Source organism: Chiloscyllium punctatum, chromosome 2, assembly GCF_047496795.1.
Source record: "Chiloscyllium punctatum isolate Juve2018m chromosome 2, sChiPun1.3, whole genome shotgun sequence".
Classification (NCBI taxonomy): domain Eukaryota; kingdom Metazoa; phylum Chordata; class Chondrichthyes; order Orectolobiformes; family Hemiscylliidae; genus Chiloscyllium; species Chiloscyllium punctatum.
Genome location: NC_092740.1, coordinates 160,410,912 through 160,429,303, shown reverse-complemented (window position 1 = coordinate 160,429,303; position 18,392 = coordinate 160,410,912).

Here is an 18,392-nt window from a genome sequence, read left to right as displayed (position 1 = left end):
AAAAGAGAAAAGAGAAAAGAAGAGAAAAGAGAAAGGAGAAAAGAAGAGAAAAGAAGAGAAAAGAGAAAAGAGAAAAGAAGAGAAAAGAGAAAAGAGAAAAGAAGAGAAACCAAGAGAAGAGAAAAGAAGAGAAATGAAGAGAAAAGAAGAGAAAAGAGAAAAGAAAAAAGAAGTGAAAACAAGAGAAGAGAAAAGAAGTGAAAAGAAGAGAAAAGAGAAAAGAAGAGAAAAGAAGAGAAAATAGAAAAGAAGACAAAAGAATAGAAAAGAGAAAACAGAAAAGAAGAGAAAAGAAGAGAAATGAAAAAAGAGAAAGAAGCGAAAAGATAAAAGAACAGAAATGATGAGAAAATAAGAAAAAAGAGAAAAGAGAAAAGAGAAAAGAAGAGAAAAGAGAAACAAGAAAGGGGTAAAGAAGAGAAAACAAGAGAAAAAAGAAAAGAAGAGACATGAAGAGAAATGAAGAGAAAAGAGAAAATAGAAAAGTAGAGGAAAGAAGGGAAAAGAGAAAAGAAGAGGTAAGAAGAGAAATGAAGAGAAAAGAGAAAGGGGTAAAGAAGAGAAAAGAAGAGAAAAGAGAAAATAGAAAAGAAGAGAAAAGAGAAAAGAGAAAAGAGAAAAGAAGAGAAACCAAGAGAAAAGAAAACAAGAGAAATGAAGAGAAAAGAAGAGAAAAGAGAAAAGAAAAAAGAAGTGGAAACAAAAGAAGAGAAAAGAAGAGAAAAGAAGAGAAAAGAGAAAAGAAGAGAAAAGAAGAGAAAATAGAAAAGAGAAAAAAGAATAGAAAAGAGAAAACAGAAAAGAAGAGAAAAGAAGAGAAATGAAAAAAGAGAAAGAAGCGAAAAGATAAAAGAACAGAAATGATGAGAAAAGAAGAAAAAAGAGAAAAGAGAAAAGAGAAAACAAGAGAAAAGAGAAACAAGAAAGGGGTAAAGAAGAGAAAACAAGAGAAAAAAGAAAAGAAGAGAAATGAAGAGAAATTAAGAGAAAAGAGAAAAGAAGAGAAAACAAGAGAAAAGAGAAAAGAAGAGGTAAGAAGAGAAAAGAAGAGAAAAGCGAAAGGGGTAAAGAAGAGAGAAGAAGAGAAACGAGAAAAGAAGTGAAATGAAGAGAAAAGAGAAAATAGAAAAGGGAAACAAGAGAAAAGACGAGAAAAGAGAAAAGAAGACAAAAGAATAGAAAAGAGAAAACAGAAAAGAAGAGAAAACAAGAGAAATGAAAAAAGAGAAAAGAAGAGACAAGAGAAAAGAACAGAAATGATGAGAAAAGAAGATAAAAGAGAAAAGAGAAAAGAAGAGAAAACAAGAGAAAAGAGAAAAAAGAAAGGGGTAAAGAAGAGAAAACAATAGAAAAAAGAAAAGAAGAGAAATGAAGAGAAATGAAGAGAAAAGAGAAAAGAGAAAAGAAGAGAAAACAAGAGAAAAGAGAAAGGGGTAAAGAAGAGAAAAGAAGAGAAAAGAGAAAAGAAGAGAAATGAAGAGAAAAGAGAAAATAGAAAAGAAGAGAAAAGAGAAAAGAGAAAAGAAGAGAAACCAAGAGAAGAGAAAAGAGGAGAAATGAAGAGAAAAGAAGAGAAAAGAGAAAAGAGAAAAGAAGTGAAAACAAGAGAAAAGAAAAGAAGAGGAAAGAGAAAAGAGAAAAGAAGACAAAAGAAGAGAAATTAAGAGAAAAGAGAAAATAGAAAAGAGAAACAAGAGAAAAGAAGAGAAAAGAGAAAAGAAGCCAAAGGATAGAAAAGAGAAAACAGAAAAGAAGAAAAATGAGAATATGGAAAACAAAGTGAAAAGAAGTGAAACAAGAAAAGAAAAAGGAGAAAAGTAGAGAAAAGAAGAGAATAGAGATAGGAGAAAAGGGAAAAGTTGAGAAAAGAAGAGAAAAGAGAAATGAAGAGAAAACAAGAGAAAAGAGAAAACATGAGAATGGAAGAGAAAAGAGAAAAGAGAAAAGTAGAGGAAAGAAGGAATAAGAGAAAAGAAGAGGTCAGAAGAGAAAAGAAGAGAAAAGAGTAAGGGGTAAAGAAGAGAAAAGAAGAGAAAAGAGAAAAGAGAAAAGAAGAGAAAAGAGAAAAGAGAAAAGAAGAGAAACCAAGAGAAGAGAAAAGAAGAGAAATGAAGAGAAGAGAAAAGAAGAGAAAAGACGAGAAAAGAGAAAAGAAGACAAAAGAATAGAAAAGAGAAAACAGAAAAGAAGAGAAAACAAGAGAAATGAAAAAAGAGAAAAGAAGAGACAAGAGAAAAGAACAGAAATGATGAGAAAAGAAGATAAAAGAGAAAAGAGAAAAGAAGAGAAAACAAGAGAAAAGAGAAAAAAGAAAGGGGTAAAGAAGAGAAAACAATAGAAAAAAGAAAAGAAGAGAAATGAAGAGAAATGAAGAGAAAAGAGAAAAGAGAAAAGAAGAGAAAACAAGAGAAAAGAGAAAAGAAGAGGTAAGAAGAGAAAAGAAGAGAAAAGAGAAAGGGGTAAAGAAGAGAAAAGAAGAGAAAAGAGAATAGAAGAGAAATGAAGAGAAAAGAGAAAATAGAAAAGAAGAGAAAAGAGAAAAGAGAAAAGAAGAGAAACCAAGAGAAGAGAAAAGAGGAGAAATGAAGAGAAAAGAAGAGAAAAGAGAAAAGAGAAAAGAAGTGAAAACAAGAGAAAAGAAAAGAAGAGTAAAGAGAAAAGAGAAAAGAAGAGAATAGAAGAGAAAAGAGAAAACAGACAAAAGAATAGAAAAGGGAAAACAGAAAAGAAGAGAAAAGAAGAGAAATGAAAAAAGAGAAAAGAGAAAAGAGAAAAGAAGAGAAAACAAGAGAAAAGAGAAAAAAAGAGGTAAGAAGAGAAAAGAAGAGAAAAGAGAAAGGGGTAAAGAAGAGAAAAGAAGAGAAAAGAGAAAAGAAGAGATATGAAGAGAAAAGAGAAAAGAGAAAAAAAGAGAAAAGAGAAAGGAGAAAAGAAGAGAAACCAAGAGAAGAGAAAGAAGAGAAATGAAGAGAAAAGAAGAGAAAAGAGAAAAGAGAAAAGAAGTGAAAACAAGAGAAAAGAAAAGAAGAGTAAAGAGAAAAGAGAAAAGAAGAGAATAGAAGAGAAAAGAGAAAAAAGACAAAAGAATAGAAAAGGGAAAACAGAAAAGAAGAGAAAAGAAGAGAAATGAAAAAAGAGAAAAGAAGAGAAAAGGAGAAATTAGAAAAGCGAAAAGAAGAGAATAGAACGGAAAAGAGAAATGAAGAGAAAAGAAGAGAAAAGAGAAAAGAGAAAAGAAGAGAAAAGAGAAAAGAGAAAAGAAGAGAAGCCAAGAGAAGAGAAAAGAAGAAAAATGAAGAGAAAAGAAGAGTAAAGAGAAAAGAGAAAAGAAGAGAAATGAAGAGAAAAGAGAAAATAGAAAAGAGAAAACAAGAGAATAGAAGAGAAAAGAGAAAAGAGAAAAAAGACAAAAGAATAGAAAAGAGAAAACAGAAAAGAAGAGGAAAGAAGAGAAATGAAAAAAGAGATGGAAGAGAAAAGAGAAAAGAACAAAAATGATGAGAAATGAATAAAAGAGAAAAGACAAAAGGAGAGAAAACAAGAGAAAAGAGAAAAAAGGAAGGGGTAAAGAAGAGAAAATAAGAGACAAAAGCAAAGAATAGAAATGAAGAGAAATGAATAGAAAACAGAAAAGAGAAAAGAAGAGAAAACAAGAGAAATGAGAAAAGAAGAGGTAAGAAGAGAAAAGAAGAGAAAAGAGAAAGGGGTAAAGAAGAGAGAAGAAGAGAAACGAGAAAAGAAGAGAAATGAAGAGAAAAGAGAATAGAAGAGGGAAACAAGAGAAAAGAAGAGAAAAGAGAAAAGAAGACAAAAGAATAGAAAAGAGAAAACAGAAAAGAAGAGAAAACAAGAGAAATGAAAAAAGAGAAAAAAGAAAAGAGAAAAGAAGAGAAAACAAGAGAAAAGAGAAAAAAAGAGGTAAGAAGAGAAAAGAAGAGAAAAGAGAAAGGGGTAAAGAAGAGAAAAGAAGAGAAAAGAGAAAAAAAGAAAAATGAAGAGAAAAGAGAAAAGAGAAAAGAAGAGAAAAGAAGAGAAAAGAAAAGAAGAGTAAAGAGAAAAGAGAAAAGAAGAGAATAGAAGAGAAAAGAGAAAAAAGACAAAAGAATAGAAAAGGGAAAACAGAAAAGAAGAGAAAAGTAGAGAAATGAAAAAAGAGAAAAGAAGAGAAAAGAAGAGAAAAGTAGAGAAATGAAAAAAGCGAAAAGAAGAGAATAGAACGGAAAAGAGAAAAGAAGAGAAAAGAAGAGAAAAGAGAAATGAGAAGAGAAGAAAATAAGAACGGAAAAGAAGAGAAATGAAGTAAAAATGGAAATGAGAGAAAAGAGAAAAGAAGAGAAAAGACGAGAAAAGAGAAAAGAAGACAAAAGAATAGAAAAGAGAAAACAGAAAAGAAGAGAAAACAAGAGAAATGAAAAAAGAGAAAAGAAGAGACAAGAGAAAAGAACAGAAATGATGAGAAAAGAAGATAAAAGAGAAAAGAGAAAAGAAGAGAAAACAAGAGAAAAGAGAAAAAAGAAAGGGGTAAAGAAGAGAAAAGAATAGAAAAAAGAAAAGAAGAGAAATGAAGAGAAATGAAGAGAAAAGAGAAAAGAGAAAAGAAGAGAAAACAAGAGAAAAGAGAAAAGAAGAGGTAAGAAGAGAAAAGAAGAGAAAAGAGAAAGGGGTAAAGAAGAGAAAAGAAGAGAAAAGAGAAAAGAAGAGATATGAAGAGAAAAGAGAAAAGAGAAAAAAAGAGAAAAGAGAAAGGAGAAAAGAAGAGAAACCAAGAGAAGAGAAAGAAGAGAAATGAAGAGAAAAGAAGAGAAAAGAGAAAAGAGAAAAGAAGTGAAAACAAGAGAAAAGAAAAGAAGAGTAAAGAGAAAAGAGAAAAGAAGAGAATAGAAGAGAAAAGAGAAAAAAGACAAAAGAATAGAAAAGGGAAAACAGAAAAGAAGAGAAAAGAAGAGAAATGAAAAAAGAGAAAAGAAGAGAAAAGGAGAAATTAGAAAAGCGAAAAGAAGAGAATAGAACGGAAAAGAGAAATGAAGAGAAAAGAAGAGAAAAGAGAAAAGAGAAAAGAAGAGAAAAGAGAAAATAGAAAAGAAGAGAAGCCAAGAGAAGAGAAAAGAAGAAAAATGAAGAGAAAAGAAGAGTAAAGAGAAAAGAGAAAAAAAGAGAAATGAAGAGAAAAGAGAAAATAGAAAAGAGAAAACAAGAGAATAGAAGAGAAAAGAGAAAAGAGAAAAAAGACAAAAGAATAGAAAAGAGAAAACAGAAAAGAAGAGGAAAGAAGAGAAATGAAAAAAGAGATGGAAGAGAAAAGAGAAAAGAACAAAAATGATGAGAAATGAATAAAAGAGAAAAGACAAAAGAAGAGAAAACAAGAGAAAAGAGAAAAAAGGAAGGGGTAAAGAAGAGAAAATAAGAGACAAAAGCAAAGAATAGAAATGAAGAGAAATGAATAGAAAACAGAAAAGAGAAAAGAAGAGAAAACAAGAGAAATGAGAAAAGAAGAGGTAAGAAGAGAAAAGAAGAGAAAAGAGAAAGGGGTAAAGAAGAGAGAAGAAGAGAAACGAGAAAAGAAGAGAAATGAAGAGAAAAGAGAATAGAAGAGGGAAACAAGAGAAAAGAAGAGAAAAGAGAAAAGAAGACAAAAGAATAGAAAAGAGAAAACAGAAAAGAAGAGAAAACAAGAGAAATGAAAAAAGAGAAAAAAGAAAAGAGAAAAGAAGAGAAAACAAGAGAAAAGAGAAAAAAAGAGGTAAGAAGAGAAAAGAAGAGAAAAGAGAAAGGGGTAAAGAAGAGAAAAGAAGAGAAAAGAGAAAAAAAGAAAAATGAAGAGAAAAGAGAAAAGAGAAAAGAAGAGAAAAGAAGAGAAAAGAAAAGAAGAGTAAAGAGAAAAGAGAAAAGAAGAGAATAGAAGAGAAAAGAGAAAAAAGACAAAAGAATAGAAAAGGGAAAACAGAAAAGAAGAGAAAAGTAGAGAAATGAAAAAAGAGAAAAGAAGAGAAAAGAAGAGAAAAGTAGAGAAATGAAAAAAGCGAAAAGAAGAGAATAGAACGGAAAAGAGAAAAGAAGAGAAAAGAAGAGAAAAGAGAAATGAGAAGAGAAGAAAATAAGAACGGAAAAGAAGAGAAATGAAGTAAAAATGGAAATGAGAGAAAAGAGAAATGATGAGAAAAGAAGAAAAAAGAGAAAAGAGAAAAGAAGAAAAAAGAATAGAAAAGGGAAACAAGAGAAAAGACGAGAAAAGAGAAAAGAAGACAAAAGAATAGAAGAGAGAAAACAGAAAAGAAGAGAAAACAAGAGAAATGAAAAAAGAGAAAAGAAGAGACAAGAGAAAAGAACAGAAATGATGAGAAAAGAAGATAAAAGAGAAAAGAGAAAAGAAGAGAAAACAAGAGAAAAGAGAAAAAAGAAAGGGGTAAAGAAGAGAAAACAATAGAAAAAAGAAAAGAAGAGAAATGAAGAGAAATGAAGAGAAAAGAGAAAAGAGAAAACAAGAGAAAACAAGAGAAAAGAGAAAGGGGTAAAGAAGAGAAAAGAAGAGAAAAGAGAAAGGGGTAAAGAAGAGAAAAGAGAAAATAGAAAAGAAGAGAAAAGAGAAAAGAGAAAAGAAGAGAAACCAAGAGAAGAGAAAAGAGGAGAAATGAAGAGAAAAGAAGAGAAAAGAGAAAAGAGAAAAGAAGTGAAAACAAGAGAAAAGAAAAGAAGAGTAAAGAGAAAAGAGAAAAGAAGACAAAAGAAGAGAAATTAAGAGAAAAGAGAAAATAGAAAAGAGAAACAAGAGAAAAGAAGAGAAAAGAGAAAAGAAGCCAAAGTATAGAAAAGAGAAAACAGAAAAGAAGAAAAATGAGAAGATGGAAAACAAAGTGAAAAGAAGTGAAACAAGAAAAGAAAAAGGAGAAAAGTAGAGAAAAGAAGAGAATAGAGATAGGAGAAAAGGGAAAAGTTGAGAAAAGAAGAGAAAAGAGAAATGAAGAGAAAACAAGAGAAAAGAGAAAACATGAGAATGGAAGAGAAAAGAGAAAACAGAAAAGTAGAGGAAAGAAGGAATAAGAGAAAAGAAGAGGTCAGAAGAGAAAAGAAGAGAAAAGAGTAAGGGGTAAAGAAGAGAAAAGAAGAGAAAAGAGAAAAGAGAAAAGAAGAGAAAAGAGAAAAGAGAAAAGAAGAGAAACCAAGAGAAGAGAAAAGAAGAGAAATGAAGAGAAAAGAGAAAAGAAGAGAAAAGAAGAGAAAAGACGAGAAAAGAGAAAAGAAGACAAAAGAATAGAAAAGAGAAAACAGAAAAGAAGAGAAAACAAGAGAAATGAAAAAAGAGAAAAGAAGAGACAAGAGAAAAGAACAGAAATGATGAGAAAAGAAGATAAAAGAGAAAAGAGAAAAGAAGAGAAAACAAGAGAAAAGAGAAAAAAGAAAGGGGTAAAGAAGAGAAAAGAATAGAAAAAAGAAAAGAAGAGAAATGAAGAGAAATGAAGAGAAAAGAGAAAAGAGAAAAGAAGAGAAAACAAGAGAAAAGAGAAAAGAAGAGGTAAGAAGAGAAAAGAAGAGAAAAGAGAAAGGGGTAAAGAAGAGAAAAGAAGAGAAAAGAGAATAGAAGAGAAATGAAGAGAAAAGAGAAAATAGAAAAGAAGAGAAAAGAGAAAAGAGAAAAGAAGAGAAACCAAGAGAAGAGAAAAGAGGAGAAATGAAGAGAAAAGAAGAGAAAAGAGAAAAGAGAAAAGAAGTGAAAACAAGAGAAAAGAAAAGAAGAGTAAAGAGAAAAGAGTAAAGAAGACAAAAGAAGAGAAATGAAGAGAAAAGAGAAAATAGAAAAGAGAAACAAGAGAAAAGAAGAGAAAAGAGAAAAGAAGACAAAAGAATAGAAAAGAGAAAACAGAAAAGAAGAGAAATGAGAATATGGAAAACAAAGTGAGAAGAAGTGAAAAACAAGAAAAGAAAAAGGAGAAAAGTAGAGAAAAGAAGAGAATAGAGATACGAGAAAAGGGAAAAGTTGAGAAAAGAAGAGAAAAGAGAAATGAAGAGAAAAGAAGAGAAAAGAGAAAAGAGAAAAGAAGAGAAAAGAGAAAAGAGAAAAGAAGAGAAACCAAGAGAAGAGAAAAGAAGAGAAATGAAGAGAAAAGAAGAGAAAAGAGAAAAGAAGTGAAAACAAGAGAAAAGAAAAGAAGAGTAAAGAGAAAAGAGAAAAGAAGAGAAAAGAAGAGAAATGAAGAGAAAAGAGAAAATAGAAAAGAGAAAATAGAAAAGAGACACAAGAGAAAAGAAGAGAAAAGAGAAAAGAAGACAAAAGAATAGAAAAGAGAAAACAGAAAAGAAGAGAAAACAAGAGAAAAGAGAAAAGAAGAGAAATGAAGAGAAAACAGAAAATAGAAAAGAGAAAAGAAGAGAATAGAAGAGAAAAGAGAAAACAGACAAAAGAATAGAAAAGGGAAAACAGAAAAGAAGAGAAAAGAAGAGAAATGAAAAAAGAGAAAAGAAGAGAAAATGAGAAATGAGAAAAGCGAAAAGAAGAGAATAGAACGGAAAAGAGAAAATAAGAGAAAAGAAAAGAAGAGAAAAGTGAAAAGAGAAATGAGAATATGGAAAACAAAGTGAGAAGAAGTGAAACAAGAAAAGAAAAACGAGAAAAGAAGAGAATACAGATACGAGAAAAGGGAAAGTTGAGAAAAGAAGAGAAAAGAGAAATGAAGAGAATAGAAGAGAAAAGAGAAAAGAGAAAAGAAGAGAAAAGGGAAAAGAAGAGAAGCCAAGAGAAGAGAAAAGAAGAGAAAAGAAGAGAAAAGAGAAATGAGAAGAGAAGAAAATAAGAAAGGAAAAGAAGAGAAATGAAGTAAAAATGGAAATGAGAGAAAAGAGAAAAGAAGAGAAATGATGAGAAAAGAAGAAAAAAGAGAAAAGAGAAAAGAAGAGAAAACAAGAGAAAAGAGAAAAAAGAAAGGGGTAAAGAAGAGAAAACAAGAGAAAAGAGAAAAGAAGAGAAATTAAGGGAAATGAAGAGAATAGAGAATAGAAGAGAAAAGAGAAAAGAAGAGATAAGTAGGGAAAAGAAGAGAAAAGAGAAAGTGGTAAAGAAGAGAAAAGAAGAGAAAAGAGAAAAGGAGAGAAATGATGAGAAAAGAAGATAAAAGAGAAAAGAGAAAAGAAGAGAAAACAAGAGAAAAGAGAAAAAAGAAAGGGGTAAAGAAGAGAAAAGAATAGAAAAAAGAAAAGAAGAGAAATGACGAGAAAAGAAGAGAAAAGAGAAAAGAAAAAGGGAGAGAAAACAAGAGAAAAGAGAAAAGAACAGAAAAGAGAAAGGGGTAAAGGAGAGAGAAGAAGAGAAACGAGAAAAGATTAGGAATGAAGAGAAAAGAGAAAATAGAAAAGGGAAACAAGAGAAAAGAAGAGAAAAGAGAAAAGAAGAAAAAAGAATAGAAAAGAGAAAACAGAAAAGAAGAGAAAACAAGAGAAAAGAGAAAACAAGAGAATAGAAGAGAAAAGAGAAAAGAGAAAAAAGACAAAAGAATAGAAAAGAGAAAACAGAAAAGAAGAGAGAAGAAGAGAAATGAAAAAAGAAAAAAGAAGAGAAATGAAGAGAAAAGAGAAAAGAGAAAAGAAGGGAAAAGAGAAAAGAAGAGGTAAGAAGAGAAAAGAAGAGAAAAGAGAAAGGGGTAAAGAAGAGAAAAGAAGAGAAAAGAGAAAAGAAGAGAAATGAAGAGAAAAGAGAAAAGAGAAAAGAAGAGAAACCAAGAGAAGAGAAAAGAAGAGACATGAAGAGGAAAGAAGAGAAAAGAGAAAAAAGAAAAAATAAGTGAAAACAAGAGAAGAGAAAAGAAGAGTAAAAAGAAAAGAGAAAAGAAGAGAAAAGAGAAAAGAAGACAAAAGAATAGAAAAGAGAAAACAGAAAAGAAGAGAAAAGAAGAGAAATGAAAAAAGAGAAAAGAAGAGAAAAGAACAGAAATGATGAGAAAAGAAGAAAAAAGAGAAAATAGAAAAGAAGAGAAAACAAGAGAAAAGAGAATACAGAAAGGGGTAAAGAAGAGAAAACAAGTGAAAAGAGAAAAGAAGAGAAATGAAGAGAAATGAAGAGAAAAGAGAAAACAAGAGAAAAGAGAAAAAAGAAAGGGGTAAAGAAGAGAAAAGAATAGAAAAAAGAAAGGAAGAGAAATGAAGAGAAATGAAGAGAAAAGAGAAAAGAGAAAAGAAGAGAAAACAAGAGAAAAGAGAAAAGAAGAGATAAGAAGAGAAACGAAGAGAAAAGAGAAAGGGGTAAAGAAGAGAAAAGAAGAGAAAAGAGAATAGAAGAGAAATGAAGAGAAAAGAGAAAATAGAAAAGAAGAGAAAAGAGAAAAGAAGAGAAATTAAGGGAAATGAAGAGAATAGAGAAAACAAGAGAAAAGAGAAAAGAAGAGATAAGTAGGGAAAAGAAGAGAAAAGAGAAAGTGGTAAAGAAGAGAAAAGAAGAGAAAAGAGAAAAGGAGAGAAATGAAGAGAAAAGAGAAAAGAAGAGAAACCAAGAGAAAAGAAAACAAGAGAAATGAAGAGAAAAGAAGAGAAAAGAGAAAAGAAAAAAGAAGTGAAAACAAAAGAAGAGAAAAGAAGAGAAAAGAAGAGAAAAGAGAAAAGAAGAGAAAAGAAGAGAAAATAGAAAAGAGAAAAAAGAATAGAAAAGAGAAAACAGAAAAGAAGAGAAAAGAAGAGAAATGAAAAAAGAGTAAGAAGCGAAAAGATAAAAGAACAGAAATGATGAGAAAATAAGAAAAAAGAGAAAAGAGAAAAGAGAAAAGAAGAGAAAAGAGAAACAAGAAAGGGGTAAAGAAGAGAAAACAAGAGAAAAAAGAAAAGAAGAGACATGAAGAGAAATGAAGAGAAAAGAGAAAATAGAAAAGTAGAGGAAAGAAGGGAAAAGAGAAAAGAAGAGGTAAGAAGAGAAAAGAAGAGAAAAGAGAAAAGAGAAAAGAAGAGAAAAGAGAAAAGAGAAAAGAGAAAAGAAGAGAAACCAAGAGAAAAGAAAACAAGAGAAATGAAGAGAAAAGAAGAGAAAAGAGAAAAGAAAAAAGAAGTGAAAACAAAAGAAGAGAAAAGAAGAGAAAAGAAGAGAAAAGAGAAAAGAAGAGAAAAGAAGACAAAATAGAAAAGAGAAAAAAGAATAGAAAAGAGAAAACAGAAAAGAAGAGAAAAGAAGAGAAATGAAAAAAGAGAAAGAAGCGAAAAGTTAAAAGAACAGAAATGATGAGAAAAGAAGAAAAAAGAGAAAAGAGAAAAGAGAAAACAAGAGAAAAGAGAAACAAGAAAGGGGTAAAGAAGAGAAAACAAGAGAAAAAAGAAAAGAAGAGAAATGAAGAGAAATTAAGAGAAAAGAGAAAAGAAGAGAAAACAAGAGAAAAGAGAAAAGAAGAGGTAAGAAGAGAAAAGAAGAGAAAAGCGAAAGGGGTAAAGAAGAGAGAAGAAGAGAAAAGAGAAAAGAAGAAAAAAGAATAGAAAAGAGAAAATAGAAAAGGGAAACAAGAGAAAAGACGAGAAAAGAGAAAAGAAGACAAAAGAATAGAAAAGAGAAAACAGAAAAGAAGAGAAAACAAGAGAAATGAAAAAAGAGAAAAGAAGAGACAAGAGAAAAGAACAGAAATGATGAGAAAAGAAGATAAAAGAGAAAAGAGAAAAGAAGAGAAAACAAGAGAAAAGAGAAAAAAGAAAGGGGTAAAGAAGAGAAAAGAATAGAAAAAAGAAAAGAAGAGAAATGAAGAGAAATGAAGAGAAAAGAGAAAAGAGAAAAGAAGAGAAAACAAGAGAAAAGAGAAAAGAAGAGGCAAGAAGAGAAAAGAAGAGAAAAGAGAAAGGGGTAAAGAAGAGAAAAGAAGAGAAAAGAGAAAAGAAGAGAAATGAAGAGAAAAGAGAAAATAGAAAAGAAGAGAAAAGAGAAAAGAGAAAAGAAGAGAAACCAAGAGAAGAGAAAAGAGGAGAAATGAAGAGAAAAGAAGAGAAAAGAGAAAAGAGAAAAGAAGTGAAAACAAGAGAAAAGAAAAGAAGAGTAAAGAGAAAAGAGTAAAGAAGACAAAAGAAGAGAAATGAAGAGAAAAGAGAAAATAGAAAAGAGAAACAAGAGAAAAGAAGAGAAAAGAGAAAAGAAGACAAAAGAATAGAAAAGAGAAAACAGAAAAGAAGAGAAATGAGAATATGGAAAACAAAGTGAAAAGAAGTGAAACAAGAAAAGAAAAAGGAGAAAAGTAGAGAAAAGAAGAGAATAGAGATACGAGAAAAGGGAAAAGTTGAGAAAAGAAGAGAAAAGAGAAATGAAGAGAAAACAAGAGAAAAGAGAAAACATGAGAATGGAAGAGAAAAGAGAAAAGAGAAAAGTAGAGGAAAGAAGGAATAAGAGAAAAGAAGAGGTCAGAAGAGAAAAGAAGAGAAAAGAGTAAGGGGTAAAGAAGAGAAAAGAAGAGAAAAGAGAAAAGAGAAAAGAAGAGAAAAGAGAAAAGAGAAAAGAAGAGAAACCAAGAGAAGAGAAAAGAAGAGAAATGAAGAGAAAAGAGAAAAGAAGAGAAAAGACGAGCAAAGAGAAAAGAAGACAAAAGAATAGAAAAGAGAAAACAGAAAAGAAGAGAAAACAAGAGAAATGAAAAAAGAGAAAAGAAGAGACAAGAGAAAAGAACAGAAATGATGAGAAAAGAAGATAAAAGAGAAAAGAGAAAAGAAGAGAAAACAAGAGAAAAGAGAAAAAAGAAAGGGGTAAAGAAGAGAAAAGAATAGAAAAAAGAAAAGAAGAGAAATGAAGAGAAATGAAGAGAAAAGAGAAAAGAGAAAAGAAGAGAAAACAAGAGAAAAGAGAAAAGAAGAGGTAAGAAGAGAAAAGAAGAGAAAAGAGAAAGGGGTAAAGAAGAGAAAAGAAGAGAAAAGAGAATAGAAGAGAAATGAAGAGAAAAGAGAAAATAGAAAAGAAGAGAAAAGAGAAAAGAGAAAAGAAGAGAAACCAAGAGAAGAGAAAAGAGGAGAAATGAAGAGAAAAGAAGAGAAAAGAGAAAAGAGAAAAGAAGTGAAAACAAGAGAAAAGAAAAGAAGAGTAAAGAGAAAAGAGAAAAGAAGAGAATAGAAGAGAAAAGAGAAAAGAAGTGAAAACAAGAGAAAAGAAAAGAAGAGTAAAGAGAAAAGAGTAAAGAAGACAAAAGAAGAGAAATGAAGAGAAAAGAGAAAATAGAAAAGAGAAACAAGAGAAAAGAAGAGAAAAGAGAAAAGAAGACAAAAGAATAGAAAAGAGAAAACAGAAAAGAAGAGAAATGAGAATATGGAAAACAAAGTGAAAAGAAGTGAAACAAGAAAAGAAAAAGGAGAAGAGTAGAGAAAAGAAGAGAATAGAGATACGAGAAAAGGGAAAAGTTGAGAAAAGAAGAGAAAAGAGAAATGAAGAGAAAACAAGAGAAAAGAGAAAACATGAGAATGGAAGAGAAAAGAGAAAAGAGAAAATAGACAAAAGAATAGAAAAGAGAAAACAGAAAAGAAGAGAGAAGAAGAGAAATGAAAAAAGAAAAAAGAAGAGAAATGAAGAGAAAAGAAAAGAGAAAAGTAGAGGAAAGAAGGAATAAGAGAAAAGAAGAGGTCAGAAGAGAAAAGAAGAGAAAAGAGTAAGGGGTAAAGAAGAGAAAAGAAGAGAAAAGAGAAAAGAGAAAAGAAGAGAAAAGAGAAAAGAGAAAAGAAGAGAAACCAAGAGAAGAGAAAAGAAGAGAAATGAAGAGAAAAGAGAAAAGAAGAGAAAAGACGAGAAAAGAGAAAAGAAGGCAAAAGAATAGAAAAGAGAAAACAGAAAAGAAGAGAAAACAAGAGAAATGAAAAAAGAGAAAAGAAGAGACAAGAGAAAAGAACAGAAATGATGAGAAAAGAAGATAAAAGAGAAAAGAGAAAAGAAGAGAAAACAAGAGAAAAGAGAAAAAAGAAAGGGGTAAAGAAGAGAAAAGAATAGAAAAAAGAAAAGAAGAGAAATGAAGAGAAATGAAGAGAAAAGAGAAAAGAGAAAAGAAGAGAAAACAAGAGAAAAGAGAAAAGAATAGGTAAGAAGAGAAAACAAGAGAAAAGAGAAACAAGAAAGGGGTAAAGAAGAGAAAACAAGAGAAAAAAGAAAAGAAGAGAAATGAAGAGAAATTAAGAGAAAAGAGAAAAGAAGAGAAAACAAGAGAAAAGAGAAAAGAAGAGGTAAGAAGAGAAAAGAAGAGAAAAGCGAAAGGGGTAAAGAAGAGAGAAGAAGAGAAAAGAGAAAAGAAGAAAAAAGAATAGAAAAGAGAAAATAGAAAAGGGAAACAAGAGAAAAGACGAGAAAAGAGAAAAGAAGACAAAAGAATAGAAAAGAGAAAAAAGAAAAGAAGAGAAAACAAGAGAAATGAAAATAGAGAAAAGAAGAGACAAGAGAAAAGAACAGAAATGATGAGAAAAGAAGATAAAAGAGAAAAGAGAAAAGAAGAGAAAACAAGAGAAAAGAGAAAAAAGAAAGGGGTAAAGAAGAGAAAACAATAGAAAAAAGAAAAGAAGAGAAATGAAGAGAAATGAAGAGAAAAGAGAAAAGAGAAAACGAGAAAACAAGAGAAAAGAGAAAAGAAGAGGTAAGAAGAGAAAAGAAGAGAAAAGAGAAAGGGGTAAAGAAGAGAAAAGAAGAGAAAAGAGAAAAGAAGAGAAATGAAGAGAAAAGAGAAAATAGAAAAGAAGAGAAAAGAGAAAAGAGAAAAGAAGAGAAACCAAGAGAAGAGAAAAGAGGAGAAATGAAGAGAAAAGAAGAGAAAAGAGAAAAGAGAAAAGAAGTGAAAACAAGAGAAAAGAAAAGAAGAGTAAAGAGAAAAGAGTAAAGAAGACAAAAGAAGAGAAATGAAGAGAAAAGAGAAAATAGAAAAGAGAAACAAGAGAAAAGAAGAGAAAAGAGAAAAGAAGACAAAAGAATAGAAAAGAGAAAACAGAAAAGAAGAGAAATGAGAATATGGAAAACAAAGTGAGAAGAAGTGAAAAACAAGAAAAGAAAAAGGAGAAAAGTAGAGAAAAGAAGAGAATAGAGATACGAGAAAAGGGAAAAGTTGAGAAAAGAAGAGAAAAGAGAAATGAAGAGAAAACAAGAGAAAAGAGAAAACATGAGAATGGAAGAGAAAAGAGAAAAGAGAAAATAGACAAAAGAATAGAAAAGAGAAAACAGAAAAGAAGAGAGAAGAAGAGAAATGAAAAAAGAAAAAAGAAGAGAAATGAAGAGAAAAGAAAAGAGAAAAGTAGAGGAAAGAAGGAATAAGAGAAAAGAAGAGGTCAGAAGAGAAAAGAAGAGAAAAGAGTAAGGGGTAAAGAAGAGAAAAGAAGAGAAAAGAGAAAAGAGAAAAGAAGAGAAACCAAGAGAAGAGAAAAGAAGAGAAATGAAGAGAAAAGAGAAAAGAAGAGAAAAGACGAGAAAAGAGAAAAGAAGACAAAAGAATAGAAAAGAGAAAACAGAAAAGAAGAGAAAACAAGAGAAATGAAAAAAGAGAAAAGAAGAGACAAGAGAAAAGAACAGAAATGATGAGAAAAGAAGATAAAAGAGAAAAGAGAAAAGAAGAGAAAACAAGAGAAAAGAGAAAAAAGAAAGGGGTAAAGAAGAGAAAAGAATAGAAAAAAGAAAAGAAGAGAAATGAAGAGAAATGAAGAGAAAAGAGAAAAGAGAAAAGAAGAGAAAACAAGAGAAAAGAGAAAAGAAGAGGTAAGAAGAGAAAAGAAGAGAAAAGAGAAAGGGGTAAAGAAGAGAAAAGAAGAGAAAAGAGAATAGAAGAGAAATGAAGAGAAAAGAGAAAATAGAAAAGAAGAGAAAAGAGAAAAGAGAAAAGAAGAGAAACCAAGAGAAGAGAAAAGAGGAGAAATGAAGAGAAAAGAAGAGAAAAGAGAAAAGAGAAAAGAAGTGAAAACAAGAGAAAAGAAAAGAAGAGTAAAGAGAAAAGAGAAAAGAAGAGAATAGAAGAGAAAAGAGAAAAGAAGTGAAAACAAGAGAAAAGAAAAGAAGAGTAAAGAGAAAAGAGTAAAGAAGACAAAAGAAGAGAAATGAAGAGAAAAGAGAAAATAGAAAAGAGAAACAAGAGAAAAGAAGAGAAAAGAGAAAAGAAGACAAAAGAATAGAAAAGAGAAAACAGAAAAGAAGAGAAATGAGAATATGGAAAACAAAGTGAAAAGAAGTGAAACAAGAAAAGAAAAAGGAGAAAAGTAGAGAAAAGAAGAGAATAGAGATACGAGAAAAGGGAAAAGTTGAGAAAAGAAGAGAAAAGAGAAATGAAGAGAAAACAAGAGAAAAGAGAAAACATGAGAATGGAAGAGAAAAGAGAAAAGAGAAAATAGACAAAAGAATAGAAAAGAGAAAACAGAAAAGAAGAGAGAAGAAGAGAAATGAAAAAAGAAAAAAGAAGAGAAATGAAGAGAAAAGAAAAGAGAAAAGTAGAGGAAAGAAGGAATAAGAGAAAAGAAGAGGTCAGAAGAGAAAAGAAGAGAAAAGAGTAAGGGGTAAAGAAGAGAAAAGAAGAGAAAAGAGAAAAGAGAAAAGAAGAGAAAAGAGAAAAGAGAAAAGAAGAGAAACCAAGAGAAGAGAAAAGAAGAGAAATGAAGAGAAAAGAGAAAAGAAGAGAAAAGACGAGAAAAGAGAAAAGAAGGCAAAAGAATAGAAAAGAGAAAACAGAAAAGAAGAGAAAACAAGAGAAATGAAAAAAGAGAAAAGAAGAGACAAGAGAAAAGAACAGAAATGATGAGAAAAGAAGATAAAAGAGAAAAGAGAAAAGAAGAGAAAACAAGAGAAAAGAGAAAAAAGAAAGGGGTAAAGAAGAGAAAAGAATAGAAAAAAGAAAAGAAGAGAAATGAAGAGAAATGAAGAGAAAAGAGAAAAGAGAAAAGAAGAGAAAACAAGAGAAAAGAGAAAAGAATAGGTAAGAAGAGAAAACAAGAGAAAAGAGAAACAAGAAAGGGGTAAAGAAGAGAAAACAAGAGAAAAAAGAAAAGAAGAGAAATGAAGAGAAATTAAGAGAAAAGAGAAAAGAAGAGAAAACAAGAGAAAAGAGAAAAGAAGAGGTAAGAAGAGAAAAGAAGAGAAAAGCGAAAGGGGTAAAGAAGAGAGAAGAAGAGAAAAGAGAAAAGAAGAAAAAAGAATAGAAAAGAGAAAATAGAAAAGGGAAACAAGAGAAAAGACGAGAAAAGAGAAAAGAAGACAAAAGAATAGAAAAGAGAAAAAAGAAAAGAAGAGAAAACAAGAGAAATGAAAAAAGAGAAAAGAAGAGACAAGAGAAAAGAACAGAAATGATGAGAAAAGAAGATAAAAGAGAAAAGAGAAAAGAAGAGAAAACAAGAGAAAAGAGAAAAAAGAAAGGGGTAAAGAAGAGAAAACAATAGAAAAAAGAAAAGAAGAGAAATGAAGAGAAATGAAGAGAAAAGAGAAAAGAGAAAACGAGAAAACAAGAGAAAAGAGAAAAGAAGAGGTAAGAAGAGAAAAGAAGAGAAAAGAGAAAGGGGTAAAGAAGAGAAAAGAAGAGAAAAGAGAAAAGAAGAGAAATGAAGAGAAAAGAGAAAATAGAAAAGAAGAGAAAAGAGAAAAGAGAAAAGAAGAGAAACCAAGAGAAGAGAAAAGAGGAGAAATGAAGAGAAAAGAAGAGAAAAGAGAAAAGAGAAAAGAAGTGAAAACAAGAGAAAAGAAAAGAAGAGTAAAGAGAAAAGAGTAAAGAAGACAAAAGAAGAGAAATGAAGAGAAAAGAGAAAATAGAAAAGAGAAACAAGAGAAAAGAAGAGAAAAGAGAAAAGAAGACAAAAGAATAGAAAAGAGAAAACAGAAAAGAAGAGAAATGAGAATATGGAAAACAAAGTGAGAAGAAGTGAAAAACAAGAAAAGAAAAAGGAGAAAAGTAGAGAAAAGAAGAGAATAGAGATACGAGAAAAGGGAAAAGTTGAGAAAAGAAGAGAAAAGAGAAATGAAGAGAAAACAAGAGAAAAGAGAAAACATGAGAATGGAAGAGAAAAGAGAAAAGAGAAAATAGACAAAAGAATAGAAAAGAGAAAACAGAAAAGAAGAGAGAAGAAGAGAAATGAAAAAAGAAAAAAGAAGAGAAATGAAGAGAAAAGAAAAGAGAAAAGTAGAGGAAAGAAGGAATAAGAGAAAAGAAGAGGTCAGAAGAGAAAAGAAGAGAAAAGAGTAAGGGGTAAAGAAGAGAAAAGAAGAGAAAAGAGAAAAGAGAAAAGAAGAGAAAAGAGAAAAGAGAAAAGAAGAGAAACCAAGAGAAGAGAAAAGAAGAGAAATGAAGAGAAAAGAGAAAAGAAGAGAAAAGACGAGAAAAGAGAAAAGAAGGCAAAAGAATAGAAAAGAGAAAACAGAAAAGAAGAGAAAACAAGAGAAATGAAAAAAGAGAAAAGAAGAGACAAGAGAAAAGAACAGAAATGATGAGAAAAGAAGATAAAAGAGAAAAGAGAAAAGAAGAGAA